This window comes from Coenobita brevimanus, chromosome 25, assembly GCF_032717465.1.
Source record: "Coenobita brevimanus isolate Jiangsu-jjx chromosome 25, ASM3271746v2, whole genome shotgun sequence".
Lineage (NCBI taxonomy): Eukaryota > Metazoa > Arthropoda > Malacostraca > Decapoda > Coenobitidae > Coenobita > Coenobita brevimanus.
This window is the reverse complement of record NC_136978.1, coordinates 22249028-22267979: the sequence shown is the minus strand read 5'-3', so window position 1 is coordinate 22267979 and position 18952 is coordinate 22249028. Positions and strand designations below refer to the sequence as shown.

General features: G+C 41.0%; 1 protein-coding gene across 3 annotated transcripts in view; it reads right to left on the bottom strand.

Moving 5' to 3' along the window:
* Positions 1-18705, bottom strand: part of LpR1 (Lipophorin receptor 1) — an 838382-nt gene extending 819677 nt beyond the window's left edge. For all 3 annotated transcript variants that reach the window (XM_080267931.1, XM_080267932.1, XM_080267930.1), the window contains exon 1: positions 18591-18705. The gene's annotated coding sequence lies outside the window, so the exon portion shown is untranslated. The remainder of the gene's footprint in view (positions 1-18590) is intronic.
* Between the last annotated feature and the right edge of the window lie 247 nt (positions 18706-18952).

Genomic DNA, 18952 nt, shown 5'->3' with positions numbered 1-18952 from the left:
AGGGGGCAGGGAAAACATTATATAAAAGACCCTGGGCTGCCAACAGAGGTACGGTGGCCTGCACTACATAGCACAACACTAGGCAGGCTAGTCTACTATAGAAAAACGAAGGTACCGTAGCATAAGATACTGTAAAAGGCAGCTATGAAGACTAGGTTCACTCCTGCAGCCCCATAACGTCCTCTTTCCTAGTCTTGCTCTAGTCAGACATTTTCTTCTCCTTAACAAACACCTCTCGAACTGACGGGATAACAGGATGATGTTTCTCACCCATCAATACGAGGTGTCGTTTTTCCGCAGGTCAATATAATCGCGTGTTTGTAGCAAAATTAAGGCACATAATACTTCATTGTATTGGAGAGGTATTGTATATATGGACAAATACAACCATGACAGAGTTCAGTGTTAGAAACAGCATCTATCGGCAGCATATAGAAATATACGGTAAGGTACGGTACACTAAGTTATCCTACATATCACAAAACTGACCAACGTAGGCTATGCTTAAGTATCAAAACTGCACATGTTAAAAATCTCAGAATAAAAATCTCACATTATTTCATCGAAAAAAATGAAAAACTAAATGAGAGAGAGAGAGAGAGAGAGAGAGAGAGAGAGATTTATGACGTTCATGATCCACATATAACGACGGAACTAATTGCTAGGACTTAACAAAGCATACGGGAATAACGGTTCAGTACACACACAATTACAAAACACAGGCACGTTTTTATTTAGGGGACTATAAACTATATACTTTTTTTTTTTTTCACAACACGGCCCATACGTTGCCACCTTCACATTTTCATCGACCCTTTAATTGGAATCCTATCTCACTGGGCACATAATTCCTCGCTCTCTCTCTCTCTCTCTCTCTCTCTCTCTCTCTCTCTCTCTCTCTCTCTCTCTCTCTCTCTCTCTCTCTCTCTCTCTCTCTCTCTCTCTCTCTCTCCTTAAAGCATCATCACTGACTGACACACATAAAGGCAACAATGCAATGTGGTCCACTGTGTGTGTGTGTGTGTGTGTGTGTGTGTGTGTGTGTGTGTGTGTGTCTTAGTGATGGTGTGTGCTGTGGTGGTGATGACGGAATACGGTAGCTACCAGTTATGTGGTTATTGCCGTTGCGTAGCAGTCTCTCTCTCTCTCTCTCTCTCTCTCTCTCGTGTGTGTGTGTGTGTGTGTGTGTGTGTGTGTGTGTGTGTGTGTGTGTGTGTGTGTGTGTGTGTGTGTGTGTGCGCTGATGGCTGTGAAAAAATACTGTTAATGTTATACATACGACACTGAAATGGCTAATACCTCTCAATGTAGGGGTTAACTGATCAGTGACTGGGTGGTAAAGGGGCGGCAGTTTGTAGTGAGGTGACACTCCCATCACGCCTAAGGCCAAAGGTCATCCAGGTGACATATTTAACCCGTTCAACACCATATCTCTCATCATCTTGCTATCTCCACACGATTTTATTGACCCTTTCAATCCCGTGAGGCAATTTATATTTAACAATTTCTACCGCCAGACGATTTAACTCTACTCTAGATATACATTTAGAACTGAAGTGGTTAGGTATACTGCTACCCTTCATTACCATTTCTACATGAGGTTTCTAAACAATATGAAATCATCGGTTCGCTGGAAGGAATTAAAAGAAAAAAAAAGTCGCCTGATTCATGGGGCTACTGTAAGGGAGAAGACTTCATTAACCCCTTCAGCCTGAGGACATCTTGCTGTATTTTGTTCTTGCTAAAGCCAGACTATCCGACTGAAGACTCACATATTTTCAGAGATTAATGAACGCTATATCGAAACACTCCAGTTCAGAAAGTCTCTAGATATAAAACTGAAAAAAAAAAAAAGTATATATCTAGTGACTGCAAGGAAAAAATATAAGACAGTGAAGCGATAAAGTTAATGACTGATGAAGAAAGGAGACGAGAACAGAATCCCAATTACCGGTAGGCCTATCTGCTCGCTCTCTCTCTCTCTCTCTGAGCTGAGCCAAGATAGAGATAGCAAATTATTAACCCCTTCAATACGCTGACGATCATTTCCTTCTTGTTGGTTTCAAACGATTCTGTTCAGCTCACGGATGACCTCTTATCGTGAAAGGCTCTGATTTAATAAAGACCACATCTAATATCACGAATCTTAACATTTTCTTAGGACGAATATAATTATTTGGCCATAGCAAGATTAAAGCGAAAGACATCATCGCAGAAGAGGGTCAACAAAGCTGCCGTACTGTACATACTTCTGTCGTCTTTAACTCCTTCAGCACGATGACTCTTTTACGGTATGGGGGTTTATGCTTATGCATCGTTTTGTGTCACAGGATGTTTGGCACCGCCTCTTCCTCAATGAAATACAAGTATTTTGCACTGTAGGCCACAACATGATATTCTCTTGTTGTTTTTACATCGTTTTACCATGAAAAGAGACGCATCAATAACATACAAGAGAATATTGAGGTGTAATCTGCAGACTAAATCGCTTGGGAATATGTGTTACGAAATCAACAGTCACTTAGAATACGACCCTGTATATTAATGTCACTATAAACTTCTTCAATATCACTACATTAGCTTTGCCATGGTACCTGTAATGGTGGTTATTTATCTGCAGTTACGTAGCTACGATGTCATGTTTACAGTTACTATGGTATTTTTGTTCATCTTCCGACTTGCAGCCTTCACTCTGCCCTCCCGTCAGCTCCCTCTCACACTCCTTACCCAATACTCAAACCCTCACTCCCTCACCCTGTCACCTCTCCCCTACCTATCTCTTCTCCCTTGTTCGTTCTTCTCCACAACCCTCTCTCCAGTCCTTTAGCAATTCCTCACCCTCCCATCATCTCTAGAATTACGAAGACCTATATTCTCAGCCAAAATGATAATTGCAGTAGTACGGTACCGGTACCGGGTATTTAACATCCTGGTGCACTAAGTTCTTCCCAAGCACACAGGCAGAAAAACAGCTTCTCGTTAGCCAAAATATAGGCTATGACAAATGAGGCAACTGGCAGCCAAAGGGTTAAGTAACTTCTCCCACTCCAACTCCCTGATTCTTCGTTCCCCTTTCATCTACCCCCTGCCCCCCCACCCCAACCACCTGACATCTTCACAGAGTCCAAACAATCTCGCCTCAGCCAAAAGCTTAAAATAAATATAGAATGTGATCATTTACTTCAGGGTCGCAAGCTGGTATGCAGAATGGGAGGGGTGGGGAGGGGAGGGGAGGAGTGTACAATGTCTGGGTGCTGGCAGGGTACTGGTACTAAAGGACAGAAATGATGAAAGGTGGTAAATACAATGAAATAAAAGGAGAGAAAAGATGCCACTGTCAGATCCACTGTAATTAACATGTACTAATAATACTGATAATTAACATGTACTGATAAAAGATTGGGAACTATAAATTTTTAAAAATCCTGAATAATAACCACCTGACCAGTACAATCCATTAACACACCGGTACCGTATAGCCAGGCTCTACATCACAGCATTAGGGCACTGGCTCAGGTAGCTACCACGACAGCACTCACGCTGTGCGAAAGAAGGCAGTGTGAAACCATCTGCTGATGATGACCGCGAGGGATTCCTTTGCTTCAGGGAACAGATAAGGAACCTTACTATAAATAAATAAATAAATAAATATACCCAATAACTCGGCAACGTAAGGGTTAAGTTAGCTAGTCTAGTCACAGCTATTTTATTATGTGACGATGAGACGGTACCAGTGCGTCCTCTCTTTGCCTGTACCTGCCCCTTCCCCAAGGCTAGGGGCTCCCCTTATCAGGCTTATCAGTGTAGGGATGATCGGCTCAGGCCTCACACGTGCCATCTCACCCGCCCTAATGAGCCGTCTCAGGGAAGGACAGGGGGATGGAGAGGTGGGAAGAGGGGGGAGCAAGCTGGAAGCAAAGATGCGGATACGGGGCCCTAGTCTAGGTGGCACTGGACTGTCGTAGCACCATTACCTTACCGATTTATTCTGTATATTACACTTCAATTTGCCCTAGTACGTTAACGATGCACACTCTGTCATATCAAAACAATATAAGCAGCACACAAGAGAATCCAAAGGTGCAATACTGTATACCGGTATGCGAAAAATAAATCGCTATGGGAAAAGTGTCAGACTGCCTCCTATGCTACCTAGAATACAGGCTTCACACGAGCCCTCTCCCATCGTACCGTAATGATCCATAGCTGGGGAAGGGAAGAAAGGAGAGGGGGAGGGAGAGGGGAGGGGAGGGGAGGGGAGGGGATGAGGCAAACATTCAGACACAGGACGGTATTCAAGGTGGTACAGACGGCCTCGCGGCACCAGGTCCTTTATTCCTTGACATTCACATTTATTTATATCGCTTCAGTATCAACATAATTTACACTGATAACAAAGAAGAGGGTAATGAGACCTAATGTGCAGTATAAATCCCTGAGGAAAAGCTGCTTCGAAAACTCCAAACCATACGACCCATATTAAGTATTAGATAACGCAGGGATGGGCTAGGCAAACTCTCAACTTTAACATCAAAACTGAAACATACTGGTAACAGGGAGAAATATACGATCGTTGACCTCAGTAGCTACCTCGCTGCTGCTTGGGTTATCAGGTGAATGCAGTTTAGCCACTTAACATGTTCAGGTGTGTTATGTTACTGTCAGTCTTAAAGTTAGAGGTGTACCTTCACCTCAAGTACCCTATGCACACTCAGTTTTAATAATACGGTCTGGCCTCATGCAGCGGTAACTAATGAGTGCTGAATAAACTAGCCTTGAAACGTGAGAGAGAGAGAGAGAGAGAGAGAGAGAGAGAGAGAGAGAGAATGAAAGGAACGTAAGGGAGGGCCGAAGGGGGTAGGAGAGATGGGGAAGGAAGGATGCAGCAACGAAAGGAAGATGAGGAAAGATGGAAAGAGGAGATAAAGGAACGGCAAAGGGATGGTATGAAAGGCAGATCAAGGAAAGATGGAAGGGAGAGAGAAGGAACTGATAAAGGAGGACAGAAGATGAAAGCAGTGTCAGGGAGGAAGGAAGGACAAGGAATGAAATGAAGGAAGGCAAGTAAGAAAAAGAGGAGAGGGAAAGCAATGAAGGGAAGGAAGGTTGCGGAGAGGGAAGAGAAGGAAATAAAAAGGGAAGAAGACAGGAGATGGGGTGAGGGGAAGGAAAGGAAGAGAGAACTGAGAGAAGACTGGTAAAAATACGGTACTGAAATTAAAAGGACGAGAGGGGAGGAGAAAGAGAGCAGAGGATGAAAGTGAAAGTGGAAGGGAAAATCCAGGAAAAACGGGGTGGACCACTGAGAGATTGGGAAAGGTGATGGGGAGATGAGGATGTGAAGAGGAAAGAAGTGGAGATGGGGAAAGGTGAAGGGGAGATGAAACTGTGAAAAGGAAAGGAAAATTGAAGCTGGGGAGGTGAGGGAAGGAGGAAAACAAGAAAGGAGGGGAAACGTTGAGAAAGTCATGAGCGAGCTGGTGGTGAGAAAGAGAAAGGGGGACTGTAGGTGTAAAGGGAAGGGGAGGGGAGGAAAGGAGAGCAAACGAAAGGTAAAAAATATATATATATATATATATATATATATATATATATATATATATATACCGGTAATCAAATGAGTCTACCTACTCCTATTCTCAGTTAAAAATAGGAAGGCGACCACACACACACACACACACACACACACACACACACACACACACACAATCAGGAGAAATTACCTAATGAGTGGATACAGTTGGTCTTGGATTAGGCAAAGATGCTCGAAAGAAGCAAGTCGTATTACCGTTCATACTGGTAGACTACTTTTAAAAATACTCAAGAAGAAGAAGAGAAAAAGGATACAGGCAAGAAAGACTGGAAGTACCGGTACAGAAAGAATACGAATACCAGCGCCGTACCGATAACTTCATTACCGTACTCTATTTTACCGGAACGAAGACAGCTACATTTTTAGAAATACCGCAGCTATAAAAAAAAAAATATGGACAAAGAAAAAAGTGAAAAAAATTGACGAATTTAAAAATCAAGAGAGAAGGAAGGAGCGAGGGAGTAAGGCTGCTTTATTAGGCCTAGCCTACATGCATGACTCTTACTAGCTACAGATACCCTTTCGTACTTCGGCAGCATATCACTCTCTTTCCGTGGAGGTCTGATCCTACAGTGGGCCTCACATGGATCGTCACAGGTACACTTAGCCTTTGCCTATATTTCTAAACTCTCTCTATACAGTAATCCTATCCTATCATCCATTACTCACCTGAAATCATGAAACCGAGTGGTGACAAAAATCATACGATATGGTATCGAAAATGCAACAAAGGGAGGAAAAATACTAGAAAAAGGCAAAGAAGAAAATCTATCAGTATTACTCTGCTATGATGAAGTGTTTTGATCGATGCCCTGTTCTTGCTCTCTCCAGATAATTATATTCAGTCAAGGAGAAAAATTTCGAAATGGAAGGACTACACACAGCTGTAACACTTCACTACGAGGGATCTCACCAAAGCTGAATATATTAGTCTTGATCGATAGCATCAACAGTAAAACGTAGCCTATGATATCAAGGTTAAAGGGTACGGTACATACAGGCTAATACAATCCATCATCTGCTCTGTTCCTGTTTGGCAATCGGAATAAACGGTGGCGACATAACCCAGATTTGAGAGCAGGGCCACCGACACAGCTCATCCTGTATCTTGCAATGCCGTGCTGGAAAAAAATGCAGATGGCCCTGAAGCTGAACAAGTCTGACTCGAATACTTTCTCAAAACAAGTAAAAACTAACATAAAAACTGACAACAAAAAATAATAATACTTCCAAACACTCCTACTGCTACTAGAAGACTTATCGGTACTGGTACCATAAATAAATATTTTTAAAACGTGTTCTTGTTTTCCCTTTCAGTATGATGGGGCAATTTCAATTTACTTCTGCTACCCCCACACGTTATGTCTTATACCCTTCAGTCCGATGACGTATCTGGTTTACTACTTTCATATGACTGTATCTGCTTAAGAAAAACTTTTCCAGCTGGAGCGGTTATACTCGTAAATAGCCTAGCTTCCATTACGCTAATTCCTTCACTACTGTCGGTCGTTTCTGAGTTCAATAAATACTGTTTGGTGGTACCGGTAGCTAAAATAAAATTAAACTGACGTTATCAGACTGATGTGGGTAAAGGGATATATATCAAGTTAAAGGTTAATTCTATACACAACATTGTTAACCCCTTCAGTACGATGCAGTTCGTGGTATCTGTATCGGTCCATATCAGGTCCACTGCAGGACCAGACCTCCGTGAGGATAAAGACCAGCCACGATTTAGCCTATCCCACGATGGCGAAGTTCAAATGTGGATTGGGTGTCCGTAGGATGAGTGATGAATATTAGCCTACAGTCAAAGTGCTATAATGGCTGTTTGCGTGTCAGAGTTTGTAGCTATGTCACCCGCAGAACAGACAAGGTGTAGACACATGAGTACACAAACATGTGGAAGGACGTATTGCCAACACCTACTTTTAATGCCCTTCACAACTGATGTGTCAACCCTAAGACTTGTGGAATCGCGAGACAAATACACTAACCACCGTGCCAATGTAGCTCCCGTGATACTGGTACCGTAAAACGTTTTATACAAATATCTCTCGTAGTGAAGGTGATGTTTTTCCAATATGGGTAACTACCGGTTTAACCGATACGATATAACTAAAGTATGTCATTTGATATGTAGTACCGGTATGGAATTAAAACAACTGATGCTTCACTACTAACTCGTGAAGGTATCGTTCCGTACTGGTACTGCCGATAATAATACAATCAATATATAAATGTAGCCTAACAAGACAGAGGGTCCGTGGCGTTAAACAACACTTGCGTCGTCACTGCAATAATTACGGTAGCTACAAATACCGGTACACTATTACAGTTCCGGATGCCTGATGGTCGGTTAAAGCACCCGAACTAGAAGTCTCACAGGCTTTTAAATCAGAGGGATGGTGGGGATTAATTGGTCATACAATGCCACTCGAAGAAGAGCGACTGGCCACTGACCTTAAATATCTGAATAAAGTTGTAGAGTCCCGAGTTGTTATGCTCATGAGACAACAAAGGACTGTAATATGGATGATGAATGGATGGTTTACGATTCTGTAAGTGCACTACTAAGTGTTTGAAGTTTTATGCCTGTACTATAGTATTTATAATATTAGCCTACTAAAAAAAAATATACTTCATGCCTACTTAAGTTTGCGGGGTAGCGTAGTCTTCTGAAAGCGAGAAAGATGTGCTGTATACAATTGTTTATTCTTGTATTTATATTTTATTGGCGTCCACCCTCACAAAAAAAAGTCCAGTGGGGCCATGTAAGTCAGGTGTTTCTTCCATAATATCACAGCTTTCTCCACAAAACGGGTACCAGAACAGTATGTAGCTACTGTAAACAGGGAGGAAAGGGACTGGCAGATCAGCTTAATAGGTGGCACTGGATCTTTACCAGGAATTTTTTTTTTTTATAATTTATTATGGACTCAAAATTAATAAATAAGTTCAATATATAAGGTAAAATCAGGCAACTTCTAACAACGACGTACTGCCTAAACAAAAGATACGGCAGCTATAGTGTGCTTCATACGAGCATCATAACAACGACCCTGTAACCTAGCCTGGATAATCCTCACACACTATATAAACCAAAGATACCGGTAGCCTGCGGTACCGGTAGCTATGTATTTACCGCACTGCCACTTTTACCACCACAGTGACTCATCGATAGCCTAGTTCGTCCACCTTAACTTTGCTGAGATTTTCGTCATTTCTGCATCTTATCTCCCGTAGCCCAGATGTAAAATAAGACAATACTAAGGAACAATTTTCAATTCTTTTTACCGTACATCACTTTCATGTTACTACCACAACGCACCAGTGCTACTCTGTTGTTAACTGAGGCCATACCGTACTACGGCTCTAAATTCTTTACCTAACACTTCTACGGGACTCGCATCATAGTCTAATCTTAAATTTTATGTTAAATCTCAACATTCAAGATGAAGAGATGGCAATTTTAAACCAGGCAGCAGTTCAGCATTCAAGATGGAAAGATGGCATTTTTAGACCAGGTTATAATGGACAGAGTATATTCAGCTTCACTTGGTGCCTCAGTTACCACCAACTGACCACATTAACATGACCGCAAAGGAGGTAGCTACAGCCAAGCAACTTGACGCGCGGCACACGAAGCTAAACCACCACAACTTTTTTGCACCACCACCACGCGGCCTTATTCTCGTCACCTTGGCAGGACCTCTTCCTTAACTCTGCACTATCACAGATACAAGTCAGTATTATTATCTCATACTTAACTTTACATCCTTTTTCAGTGTCGTAGCGAAATACTCTGCAAATACTAACACAGAGTAAGAGTTCCATATACAACAGATACGGAAGGCGGAGCAAAGAGCTTGGTACGCCATCCAGAATACGACACAACAGCCTGACCGCCAGATGCTGCTTCAAAATTTACAAACTTTCTGAGGAGTAAACCCCTTACATGACGTCTTCTTTATTTCATTCACGCTACCACAAGACCATTTAATTCTCAAGATTTTATATACTTCCTGAGGCGACGGTACTGACGATGCCTATACCGAAAGGTACCTACCTCCTCCAGTTTAAAATATTTCATCGTAAACTTATTAAAATCGTCTACATTTGGCCAGAGTAAAGCCTTAACTAACACAGCTAACAAACACCACAACCAAACTAAAATGAATACCGGTATTAAATAAATATCAACAAAATAACTTCTAGTAACACTGCTATGTAAACCTGGATAAACATGAGTTCATATTAAGTGAAAATAGAACACACACACACACACACACACACACACACAGGCTCTCTCTCTCTCTCTCTCTCTCTCTCTCTCTCTCTCTCTCTCTCTATATATATATATATATATATATATATATATATATATATGGTAGACTAACTTTTCAATGGTATTACTAATATGGAGATTTCCTGAAATTAAAGTAAATATTAATTAAAGTGAAAGATAATACGGACACTACAATAATGGATTTCTGAAACCGTAAAAAATGTGCAATAACCACTTTTTTTTTTTTTTTTATGAAAACTGCTTCACCCACTTACTGTATTTTAGTTACCGGTATGGTATATTTCTCATTTCATCTTTTTACTCTTAACAGGATTTTTTTTTTTTTAACTTACAGGATTAGATATACAGTACCTTTCATTAAGCAACTCAATCCCTAACTAAATGAAAAGCCGAGAATTTTGGCCCCAAACTGTCGACGCAAAGCGTCGCTCGGTATGCCTCCGCCAAAACTTGCGTACAGACTCAACATACAACCTCCTTTATCTTGCTGACCTAGCCTAATCAGTTCATCGTTCTTCATACTGTAAGACTGACAAAAGTTTCGTCGAAATCCGTCGTGGGGTTCAGGAGATGTACCTACAAGGATAAACTAAGTCGACCTCATAAAACCTTGACCTTGGTGACCTAAACAGTTCATCGTCCCTTCATACTGTATCAGTGACAAGACTTTGGTCGAAATGTGTCAAGCGATTCAGGAGATATGAATCCCATCAGGATAAACTATGTCGACCCCATACGTGCTTGACCTTTGACCCCTTGACCTATCTGACCTAATCAGTTCATCACGTCCTCATACTGCATCACTCACAAAAGTTTGGCGGAAATCCGTCGACGGGTTCAGGAGATAACGCGCCCACAATAATGTTATGGACGCAAGGACCCACGCACACACGGAGGGACAGACCAATCAAATAATGCCTCCTTCACCGGAGGTGGACGGAGGCATATTAAAACTGCATCGTGCGGTACTTCAATAACTGGAATAATATACAGCTACTGTAGATGATGTCCTTAGGCGGAAATTATTAACCCCTTCACTGTGATGACATTTTTATTCTCTTCTGGCTAAGGCACAGACGATTTGATGCAGTTTAGGGGTGACCTCTTGTAGTGAAGGCGTCAGTGGGGGATATATTTATTCCAGGACAGAAACTCTCCTCGAAAACAAACAAAATGGTCTGGAGATAGCACCGGACTGAAACAGTTAACCTCTTGAATCCAATGCCGTATTTTATTTATTCATTCTTGCTGCAGCACCTTTACATCATTTTCTTAAGCTTGGGGGAGGCCTCGTGTGCAGTTGGAAGGATGCCGGGAAATGAAAGCTGTTTCTAACACCTTAAGTTTCTCCTAACCTCAATAAAATTGTCTGGAGACTACAAAACAGTAAAAGAAAAATACGTCATCGGACTGAAGGCGTTAATACCCAAGAATCCGGCGACTTCTCTTTTTTTTTCTACCTCCACACGATTTTGCTCATGAGAATTTTCATTAACCCCTTTCACTATTAATGTAATTGAAATGTTTGGTATTACAAAGAATAAAACGAAAATTACGTCACCAGACTGACTGGGTTAAGATGCTTTGTAAATTGTCTACTTGGTTTAGCCAGTATGGGACGCCAACCCCAGCAGCCAAGTGGGTTAGGCTCGGCTATGCGGGCTCGGCTTTGGACACAGGCCATTCACCATTCTCAGCTTCATATTAACCACGTCACTCCGATGACGTATTCTTTATATTATTCTTGATATCTTCATATGCTTTTATCTGCCTCAAAACGCACTTTCTGAACTGGAGTTACACACAGTCTTCATTAACCTCTTCACTTCGCTGATGTATGTAACTATTTTCCTTTACAATCAAACTACCACCAGACGATTGTTTTTAGCTTTGGCAACACCTCTCGTACTGTAGGCGTTACTAAATGCTACCTGTATTCAATCACTCCACTTCGAAAAGTTCCTCCCAAGCTTACTACAATCGTATGAGGATAGCAAGAATAAACAAAACAAAACGTTAGCGGATTCCCGGGAGTGAAGGGGCTCTCCTGAACTGCATGTGGGCTATAATACTGCATGTTCGTTAAGATAAAAAGGACGTCCTCTCGTCATTCACAATTCCCTAATTGGTGATAAATAAAATTACGCAACTACAATGCTCTGAAGGTTACTTAACAAGTATAGTTGATTAATGGTAACAACGTAACACTAACGTCGCTACCACCTCACTTCAACACCTTTAATGCGTTTGTTTTATCTTAACTCTAGGTGTCTCCAGACGATCTCATTCAGCTTAAGGACGTATCAAACCATGAATTAGGCAACATTAATGAGAGCTTATTATTACTCCCAGACAGATTAACCTGATGTAAGTATGCCCTGTCATAATGAAGTGGTTACATCCAACTTTCCCACTGTGGATAAACTTCTCCAAACCTGAATAAAAGCAGATTATCTATTTAAAAAAAAAAAAAAAAAAGCGCAGGACTAAAACGAATACATAATACATGGTAGCCTTGTGAATCTGTTAACCCTTTGGTTAAGGCCTGTTTCTTTAACTGCTTCACTCCGATAACTTTTTGTTGATCAGGATACCTAGAGACGACTCAGCTATTCGCCAGTGAACTTGGGAAGGAATCTAGTACTTCTAAATTTTAACAATGTTTCATCAGAAGAAAACTGTCTGGCAGTAGCAAGAATAAAGTATGGTACGTGTTACAAACGACGTTCCCAGGCTGAAGAGGTTAAGCTGACAAACCATCTGGCGCTGGCTGGAATCAATCCAGTGTCATGATGTTACTCAAGATAAGGTACCGGTATACAGCAGTGTTCAATCCCTTCACAGCATTAGCAGATAAGGTACCGGTATACAGCAGTGTTCAATCCCTTCACAGCATTAGGAGATAAGGTACCGGTATACAGCAGTGTTCAATCCCTTCACAGCATTAGGAGATAAGGTACCGGTATACAGCAGTGTTCAATCCCTGCACAGCATTAGCAGATAAGGTACCGGTATACAGCAGTGTTCAATCCCTTCACAGCATTAGGAGATAAGATACCGGTATACAGCAGTGTTCAATCCCTTCACAGCATTAGGTTCCTCTCAGCTGAATACCAGTCACCTGGGACAGGCGGACTAAAACTGCAACGGAATAACCCCTTGTACACAACGACGCATTCTATTTGTTATTCCTGCTGCCTCTAAACGATTATTTAGTTTAGGGAAGACTTTGCACTGGTTGGGTTAGATAAAGCCTTCGTTATCCCCTTCAGTAAGAGAGGTTTTTCCCAAGGTGAAGGAAAATGTCTAGTCACAGACATTAGTCACAGGGGTTAGTCAAGTAGTGGGAGAGGCTATCAGGGTCAACCCAGCCTACAACATCTGCTGCCCAAATAAATCCCACATTGAACTTGTAACATCACTTTATAAATCCCAAATCCCACACTGAACTTGTAATATCACTTTATAAATCCCTTTTTAACCGTTAACGACACCTGATAAATTCTCACGACGTAAGCCACCTTATTTCCTTGAATCCATCTCTCTCTCTCTCTCTCTCTCTCTCTCTCTCTCTCTCTCTCTCCCTCTCTCTCTCTCTCTCTCTCTCTCTCTCGTCCTTTCCTGCTACTCTTGACAAGTTTCATTTAAAGGTAGCTACGATATCTTGATCGCTTGAAACCGGTGGCTCTCTCTCATTTGTTAATAGTTCATTCCCGTTCATTCCAGACAAATCTCATTAACTTGGGGAGACTTCGAATCAGGGGGGTTACGGTACACATGAACCATCCTTCAGTAAACCGTTCCCAACATATGGTCTTCCCTTAAAAAAAAAAAAAAAAAAAAAAAAATGATAGTGACCCCTTCGGCAAGATGACGTGTTTCGATATTCAGTTCTTGCTAACTTCATAGCTATGGTTATACTGACGTAGCGATACCGGTAGTGGCTTTTCCTAATGAATGGATTAGATACGGTACGGTACAGTACAACTTTCATTGACCCTATAGGTAAAGGAGATTTTTCCTAAATCCCAAGTTGGAAGTAATCGTCTAGATTGAAGCTGTGAAAAAAAAACTATAACAAGCGCAGCAAGCAGCAAACAGTACAAACCCACTCTATAACATACTACAAGTGCTTCGCTGCCCTATCGGGCTGCTGCGCAGTCGTTCGAGCTTCGGCCCTCGAATCTCATTCGTTTGTAGCATGGCTTCAGCTAAACATAAAAGACAGACTTTTGTTGACATTTCCGTTGCACGGGTTCAGTTTCTGTCATCCCGCAACTGCAACAGAATGAGTGAATGAATAGGGCATCTGTAGGCCTATACACTGCCGAATAAGCAACACAGCACCGGTGCCAACGGTGTCCTGTTATATTGTTATATTTAAGTTTCAAGTACCGAGACCGTAATTGTGTTGAAGATAACCAGTTTTCAGCGATTCGTTACCCCCGACCCCCACCCCTGCCAGCCAGGAGTTGTCACATGACTTTAAACTATGCAATTCCTTGCAACAGTTTTTGCACCACTGCACGCAGAATTGTATACTGATGTCAATTATATAAATTTTGAGGAAAAAATTTTGTGATCGTTGTCTGTTCAAATGAAGGCAGTTTTTCAACCGCGCCTCCCGCTGCTCAAAACCGACTTTTCTTCATATTTCCAGATCCTTCTTTCCCCATTTTCAGGTGATGATCATGATGATGAGGGGAAGGAGGAAGAGTAGAGGGATGATGATGATGATGATGATGATAAGAAGGAGGAGGGAGGGAAAGAGGAGGAGGATGGGAAAGAGGAGGAGGAGGGGAAAGAGGAAAAGAGATGATGATGGTGATGATGATGATGATGAGGAGGAGGAGGAGGGGCGATGATTATGATTATGATGATTAATTATGATGATGATGATGAAGAGGAGGAGGAGGAGGAATGATAATGATGATGATGACGAAGAGGAGGAGGAGGAGGAATACAAAGAAGAGCAAACAGCTACAGACCCTATGGTCCTTTCGACGCTGCTTGTTAGAGCTGACTATGACTACGTGATGTAATTCCACATGCTGAAGAATAAGGATGGTAAAGCAACGAGGAGGAGGAGGAGGAGGAGGAGGAGGAATGATTACGATGACGATGATGGTAATGATGATGATGATATCTAGTTGTTTTTCTGCTGCATCTCTTTAGGTCGTATTCTCGTCTACTAGGGGGCTTTAAACCATTTCATTTTGTTTTTATTGTTCTATCTCCTGGTTATTTTCTTCATATTAGGAAACCCCCAAATAGCAACTGAATGATGGCTATATCTAAGCATTCTAGTTCCAAGTGTTCCTACGCCGAATCAAAGCAAACTGTAACTTGCAACGTGCTCGAGTTTAACTCCGCTATTTTACCTACCGGTATAGCCTACACTTAGCGTCTAGCACCTTCCTATTACCTTTTATCTCATTTTGGGTATATAATTGTAATATCGAAACGGATTGTATAACAGACATGATAGAGATTATAAACGCGAAACACCCTAAAATACAATATGTGTCATATGTCTGGATGCAGAGTAAAAGGCACATCATAGGTCCTAGGATATCCTCAGTGTGACGTCCACCCTGATTAGGCTAATCATAGGTCCTAGGATATCCTCAGTGTGACGTCCACCCTGATTAGGCTAATGCATTACGAATAAAGACAAATTCCTATATTTCCCAACTTTCGACTCACCGTGTCCGGTATACTAGTAAGAATGAAGTAGCTACTGTACCGTACTACGAAGTCTCCTTAACTTCATAAGACGACACCTTTTTATTCTGATATCATCAACCCAGACGGCCGTATATTTACGAGTCTTCAAACTACACAGGTTAGATACAACATCAACTAACTCCGTCAGTTCGGGAAAGACATCTGTGATCAGGGATATGATTTGTGATATGCTAAGAATTTACGTCCTGCAATGTATTATATAACGCGTATGTAATTTTCGATCTGGTTTTCACTATTTAGCGACAGAAGACTATCTGTTGTACAGTATTTTGGGCTGTTGTGGAAGGTAAATCACTTCAGACCAAAGGCAACTGTCATTTCATTCTTAACGCTACGAGAATACGTAATCCAGCTTACAACAGCCTGGTAGTGATGGGAGGTTAGTGAAGGCTGTACCTATCCTCTCTAGTTTAGATGTCTCTCATATGCTAAACAAAATCAAATGGCAGCGAGAATGTTGCGAACAAGACGTCCTCTGTTTTTTAGAAAAAGTAATACGGTACGGTAACCCTAATTTTACAATATAGGAAAAGGTGGCAGTGCTCAACATGGAAATGACGACAATTTCCTCTCTACATAACAAGTTATACACACACACACACACACACACACAGTATATATATATATATATATATATATATATATATATATATATATATATCGAATTACCGGTACCTTACTCGCAATGTATGGAATCGGCTAAAGGACTGTAGCTACCGTAGCTAATTCACGTCTAAACCAACAGGTATGTCTTTGGACGGGAATTTTTTTTTTTTTTATGAACGCCAATGTCTTCTTCATGTAATTTTTATTTCTCCTGGCATATTTACGTAATGATTTACTGTATTTATGCATGCTTTACCCACCAAAAGCTCTTCCTTCAATGCTGGCCACATTCTCTTAATACGATACTGTTCGAGGTAAGTTGTGCCACTGACTACATTACTAATTTGTAAGTTATTTATATTAGAGTCCTCTTTTACGTCATAGATTAATTACACTCCATTATAAATACAGTTTCTCCTAACCTCTAGTAGCTTAAAGGTTGCTCACTTTCTCGGGAAGTTCAACACATGAAGGGGAAGGGGTGTCTCTCATCCTACAAGTATCATTAAGTATCTGAAGATGTAATTTGTTTAACTTAGCCTACTCATTATGTGAAAACCAACAGTAATATCGCGTGATGAAACCCTGTACCTCTTCAGTACGACAACGAATATTCTCATTTTCTTACAATCTTCAGACGTATTTTTCTATGGGAGACCGAACAGAAGAGATTAAACGGTCTACATCTTTCAATAACCACTTCACTACTAGAGGCAGGGCTCGTGTTTGGCGAGCCACAGTTCGCAAATACGAGTATTTTTTCCCTTCGGCAAACAAATTTTACATGCAAGTCGCCTTTTGGCGAAGAGAGAATACATCCACTTCGAAACCCAGTAAACTACAAAGTAAATATCACTTAAATGAACAAAAAAGCACGTTGTGACTGATTATTATCTTTCCTTGACGCCATTGTGAATGTTTAAAACCTCATTATATCCTTCTAATCACAGTGTGTAATAAATAAATATACTTACTGCTCGTAAAATATTTCGGCTCATAGTCAGTTTGGCTATTAAAAATTTATTTGGCTCGTGAATCTGAAACCTTAGTAGCCAAATGGCTCTCAACCATCGGCAGTTAGCAAGAGCCCTGAGAGGTCTCTCCTAATGCTTAATAAAACCGTCTAGTGGTAGGCTAATTAAAATGAAAGATTATCGTGTTGATGGGGTAGGCTAGTATTCCTGGTACGGTACCCTCAGTGTAAGTCGTTCACCCGATTATTTCCAAATGGCACCTAAATTGGAATTGCATTTATTAAGAACCTCGTACATCTAAGAATAACTGAGACTTTTTCTGTATTTTTACTTCAATGCATATACGATTTTCTTTTATCCCTCCTACGGCCGGATAGTTTTATTCACTTTTATTAAAATTTAAAAGGCCTGAGACAGGTCGTTAATACCTTCAGCAATGGAGAACTTTTCTAGCTTGCATGAAACAATCTATAGTTGTAAATTTTTACAAGTGGACAATACACCCCCCAGGTAGTGCAATATATTTTTCTGGGAGTTTTTGATGCGATTCGAATGTTTCTGACCTTCATTTTTGTCGGAAATGCCCCTCACCGAACACAATAAAACTAACCAAACCAAACCCAACATACCTAACCTATCTTAGGGGAATAATCAATTTCCGAATGGGGTAATGAGGATTATTTGTGATCCTTTGGGACTATACTATACGATAATGGTGCTAAAATTCCAAAACTGCATATTGTCCACTTGTAAAATAATACCGAGAATAAATCGTCATCGCCCTTAAATGAAGTAATTTTTATTCTTGCTATCAATATCCGACTAAATTCTTAATGAGGACTTCTTCGAACCAGGGAGATTTACGAAAGAAACATTTAACCCTACAATTCCACTATATATATATATATATATATATATATATATATATATATATATATATATTATATATTATATATATATATGTATATATATATATATATATATATATATATATATAAAACAATCACCTCTTGTTGCAGCAATAACCTGTAAGTTACGAGGCGAAGATGCTCATTTATGCTTTTGTGAATCTGGTTTATTATGGTCTCTCTGCTTAAGGACCTCATCCTACCTCATCCATGTGAGGAAAAAATGGTCAAGATATGATGTTGCGATGATTTCCTTATTAACTTGCACCACATTATTTCAGTTCTCTTCCAGCTTCACTGATCAGTTACTGATACCAGATTAGGAAACAAAAAATGGTGCATGGCCCACTTCACCCTGCATGATATTGATGGTTCATCCTCTGCCGTGCTTTTTCCTAATTTCTGGACGCTACCTCATTCCATCAAGTGATGAGGATCATTACTGAACTAACCTGGACATGAGGCTTCGTCGCTTCCATCTGGACAATCCTTTTGGCCGTCGCACCGCCATGAGATAGGGATGCAGCGGCCTCCCTCCTGACAGCGGAATGAAGTGATGGAGCACACGTCGCCTTGACCCTGCCCCCACACCTGCACCACCACACACAACCCGACCACAGCCACTGTCCACCACATCGTCAACCACACCTAACTCTCTACTCCGACTCCCGTTAACCTTCCTTGCAAACCCGGTCTATTTTGTTCCACCGACGTGTATATTTCTTCCTTTTCTCAATTAAATAATCGATAATGGTATGGATATTATACAAGAGTATGTCTCACGACTAGTTTATCCACAGTGTGAGATGTTCTA